At 53.3% G+C, this 5,000-nt stretch overlaps 1 non-coding gene across 1 annotated transcript in view; it reads right to left on the reverse strand.

The window, feature by feature from the left end:
• LOC124585124 overlaps positions 1-1,241 on the reverse strand; it is a 1,910-nt gene extending 669 nt beyond the window's left edge. Inside the window, exon 1 of the ribosomal RNA XR_006974731.1 lies at positions 1-1,241. This exon is cut by the window's left edge and continues 669 nt beyond it. This is a non-coding gene — a ribosomal RNA (small subunit ribosomal RNA).
• Positions 1,242-5,000: the final 3,759 nt, after the last annotated feature.

Raw genomic sequence — 5,000 nt, forward strand, 5'->3', positions numbered from 1 at the left:
TCCTTTAAGTTTCAGCTTTGCAACCATACTTCCCCCGGAACCCAAAAGCTTTGGTTTCCCGGAGGCTGCCCGCCGAGTCATCGGAGGAACTGCGGCGGATCGCTGGCTGGCATCGTTTATGGTTAGAACTAGGGCGGTATCTGATCGCCTTCGAACCTCTAACTTTCGTTCTTGATTAATGAAAACATACTTGGCAAATGCTTTCGCTTCTGTTCGTCTTGCGACGATCCAAGAATTTCACCTCTAACGTCGCAATACGAATGCCCCCGCCTGTCCCTATTAATCATTACCTCGGGTTCCGAAAACCAACAAAATAGAACCGAGGTCCTATTCCATTATTCCATGCACACAGTATTCAGGCGGGCTTGCCTGCTTTAAGCACTCTAATTTGTTCAAAGTAAACGTGCCGGCCCACCGAGACACTCACTCAAGAGCACCCTGGTAGGATTGCAACGGGGTCCGCCTCGGGACGCACGAGCACGCACGAGGCGCGTCGCACGCCTTCAGCTCGCCCCACCGGCAGGACGTCCCACGATACATGCCAGTTAAACACCGACGGGCGGTGAACCAACAGCGTGGGACACAAATCCAACTACGAGCTTTTTAACCGCAACAACTTTAATATACGCTATTGGAGCTGGAATTACCGCGGCTGCTGGCACCAGACTTGCCCTCCAATAGATACTCGTTAAAGGATTTAAAGTGTACTCATTCCGATTACGGGGCCTCGGATGAGTCCCGTATCGTTATTTTTCGTCACTACCTCCCCGTGCCGGGAGTGGGTAATTTGCGCGCCTGCTGCCTTCCTTGGATGTGGTAGCCGTTTCTCAGGCTCCCTCTCCGGAATCGAACCCTGATTCCCCGTTACCCGTTACAACCATGGTAGGCGCAGAACCTACCATCGACAGTTGATAAGGCAGACATTTGAAAGATGCGTCGCCGGTACGAGGACCGTGCGATCAGCCCAAAGTTATTCAGAGTCACCAAGGCAAACGGACCGGACGAGCCGACCGATTGGTTTTGATCTAATAAAAGCGTCCCTTCCATCTCTGGTCGGGACTCTGTTTGCATGTATTAGCTCTAGAATTACCACAGTTATCCAAGTAACGTGGGTACGATCTAAGGAACCATAACTGATTTAATGAGCCATTCGCGGTTTCACCTTAATGCGGCTTGTACTGAGACATGCATGGCTTAATCTTTGAGACAAGCATATGACTACTGGCAGGATCAACCAGGGAGCTGCGTCAACTAGAGCTGAGCAGCCGGCCGCCCGGGAGTGTGTCCCGGGGGCCCGCGCGAACACGCAAGCGTCCGCTCAATTATTCTGCAAACAGGAGGAGGCTGAGCTCCCCTGCACAATACACCTCGAAACCCTCTCAGGTCCCGGCGGCGCGCAGCGCCGTCCTAAGTACTTGGTCGGGTTCGAGAGAGGCGCAATCGCCCGGAGTTTGGCGAGTAGACGCTTTAGGTGCGACCACCCGTGCTCCCAACTGAGCTTGCCGCTGCCGACAGAGGCCCGGGAGCGTGCTGTCGTGGCATTGCCGGCGGGAGACAACACGCGCCACCTACGGTGGCCGGCAGCTCCAACGCCAGCGCCACAGAAGGACAAAAGCCCCACTTGGGTGCCGAAGCGAACTCTCCCAGCACAGCGCACGCGCCAACACGTCCGCACAGCTGCGATACAATCCACCTGCGAGAACCGCAGAGGCGACCGAGCAGCAGACGGCGTCGCGGCGCCGAGCGCCGGGCGGCGGCGCATCCTCAGCGCACACAGTCCTCAATCGGACCAGCACACTGCAGATGTCCACCGCGCTTCGCACCGGGCCCGCGAGGACCTACTTTGGCCGCACGGCGCCGCGTGCAGGGTGCGCCGGCGCGCAGCTGCGCCGCCTGCCGCCTCCGTCGGCCGGCGCGCCTGCCACTGGCCGCCCCCACCAGCCGGCTGTAGCGCGTGCGCCCACGCACCGCGCGGCCAGCACGCCGGAAGGCCCCCCCTCACCGGCCGGGGACGGTCCCACCCAGCCACCGCCGCGTATCGCTTCACACCCACATGCCATTCACGTTCGTGGGCATGGTGGGTATCGCTGAAACAACCGGTTGGTAGCTCAACCGATCGTCGCCATCACTGATTCACCTCTAGCGAGAACAACCGCACCACAACGGTTTACCAGTTCTTCATTTGCGTAACGTCACCAGCAAACGTAGACGTCCATCGCCATTTGCAAATTCAACGATTGTTGCATGCCTGTGTCAGGTGTCACGACACACTATGTCTGCCCACATACACGCAACAACATGTGCACGCTTCGCGAACACGTGGAAGGTGGCCCCCGTACGTATGCGATGTCCATTGCGCGAACGACTGTCAACCGGCCTCTGTCGCATGTCGCAGATGTGGAACGCAGTGCACCATGCTATCACGGTGTGTGAGAAGAGACGACTACGTCTGACAACACGCGCCACTACATCAACAGACGGCTCATGCTGATCGCCATCCACGGCATACCATACTGCAATCCAGCTCTTATAGGGAGACGACACGTAGCTGAGTGCACAATATTTGGACCGTATGGTTCGCCGTTGTTGGCGCAGTCGTGGTACGGTCACACATGTACCACGATGTATCATTCAGTACATGAGGACCAATGTGCGGTACAGTGTGTGATTTGGACGTACAACATCAGCGGACAGTTGCCACAAGCCGTACCACAACGTAGGCTGTGCTTCGCCATGCGAATGCCAATGAACAACTGCGAAGGGCATTGAGCATGTACGTCCTGCCGCCATCCGCATTACAGTGTATAGCTGCAAGGTGTTTAACATGAAGCGATACTCTGGGGACCGGGCAGTGCGAGTAGCAAACTATATTGCGGGGGTTGCAGTTAGGCAACACTACACTAATTTAACGCGTCGTATGACAATTACAGAGCAGGTTAAGGCCCAACGTGTGTTGGGTTAAGGCCCAACGTGTGTTGGGTTAAGGCCCAACGTGTGTTGGGTTAAGGCCCAACGTGTGTTGGGTTAAGGCCCAACGTGTGTTGGGTTAAGGCCCAACGTGTGTTGGGTTAAGGCCCAACGTGTGTTGGGTTAAGGCCCAACGTGTGTTGGGTTAAGGCCCAACGTGTGTTGGGTTAAGGCCCAACGTGTGTTGGGTTAAGGCCCAACGTGTGTTGGGTTAAGGCCCAACGTGTGTTGGGTTAAGGCCCAACGTGTGTTGGGTTAAGGCCCAACGTGTGTTGGGTTAAGGCCCAACGTGTGTTGGGTTAAGGCCCAACGTGTGTTGGGTTAAGGCCCAACGTGTGTTGGGTTAAGGCCCAACGTGTGTTGGGTTAAGGCCCAACGTGTGTTGGGTTAAGGCCCAACGTGTGTTGGGTTAAGGCCCAACGTGTGTTGGGTTAAGGCCCAACGTGTGTTGGGTTAAGGCCCAACGTGTGTTGGGTTAAGGCCCAACGTGTGTTGGGTTAAGGCCCAACGTGTGTTGGGTTAAGGCCCAACGTGTGTTGGGTTAAGGCCCAACGTGTGTTGGGTTAAGGCGCAACATAGGTTAGGTTAAGGCGCAACATAGGTTAGGTTAAGGCGCAACATAGGTTAGGTTAAGGCGCAACATAGGTTAGGTTAAGGCGCAACATAGGTTAGGTTAAGGCGCAACATAGGTTAGGTTAAGGCGCAACATAGGTTAGGTTACGGCGCAACATAGGTTAGGTTAAGGCGCAACATAGGTTAGGTTAAGGCGCAACATAGGTTAGGTTAAGGCGCAACATAGGTTAGGTTAAGGCGCAACATAGGTTAGGTTAAGGCGCAACATAGGTTAGGTTAAGGCGCAACATAGGTTAGGTTAAGGCGCAACATAGGTTAGGTTAAGGCGCAACATAGGTTAGGTTAAGGCGCAACATAGGTTAGGTTAAGGCGCAACATAGGTTAGGTTACGGCGCAACATAGGTTAGGTTAAGGCGCAACATAGGTTAGGTTAAGGCGCAACATAGGTTAGGTTAAGGCGCAACATAGGTTAGGTTATGGCGCAACATAGGTTAGGTTACGGCGCAACATAGGTTAGGTTAAGGCGCAACATAGGTTAGGTTAAGGCGCAACATAGGTTAGGTTAAGGCGCAACATAGGTTAGGTTAAGGCGCAACATAGGTTAGGTTAAGGCGCAACATAGGTTAGGTTAAGGCGCAACATAGGTTAGGTTAAGGCGCAACATAGGTTAGGTTAAGGCGCAACATGGGTTAGGTTAAGGCGCAACATGGGTTAGGTTAAGGCGCAACATGGGTTAGGTTAAGGCGCAACATGGGTTAGGTTAAGGCGCAACATGGGTTAGGTTAAGGCGCAACATGGGTTAGGTTAAGGCGCAACATGGGTTAGGTTAAGGCGCAACATGGGTTAGGTTAAGGCGCAACATGGGTTAGGTTAAGGCGCAACATGGGTTAGGTTAAGGCGCAACATGGGTTAGGTTAAGGCGCAACATGGGTTAGGTTAAGGCGCAACATGGGTTAGGTTAAGGTACAATATGGGTTAGGTTAAGGTACAATATGGGTTAGGTTAAGGTACAATATGGGTTAGGTTAAGGTACAATATGGGTTAGGTTAAGGTACAATATGGGTTAGGTTAAGGTACAATATGGGTTAGGTTAAGGTACAATATGGGTTAGGTTAAGGTACAATATGGGTTAGGTTAAGGTACAATACGGGTTAGGTTAAGGTACAATACGGGTTAGGTTAAGGTACAATACGGGTTAGGTTAAGGTACAATACGGGTTAGGTTAAGGTACAATACGGGTTAGGTTAAGGTACAATACGGGTTAGGTTAAGGTACAATACGGGTTAGGTTAAGGCACTTGGGGGGGGGGGGGGGGCCCGGTTTGTTGATTGTGATTATCGTAAGTAAATGACTGCGGCATCATCTGATTTGCCACGTCAGGGTGCACCTTTGGCTCATAACAGGCGGCGCTCTGATTCCATGCTTGTGGCAGACCTGTGTCTTTCATTCCTGCCATTGTT

The sequence above is a fragment of the Schistocerca americana genome, unplaced genomic scaffold, assembly GCF_021461395.2.
Source record: "Schistocerca americana isolate TAMUIC-IGC-003095 unplaced genomic scaffold, iqSchAmer2.1 HiC_scaffold_480, whole genome shotgun sequence".
Taxonomy (NCBI): domain Eukaryota; kingdom Metazoa; phylum Arthropoda; class Insecta; order Orthoptera; family Acrididae; genus Schistocerca; species Schistocerca americana.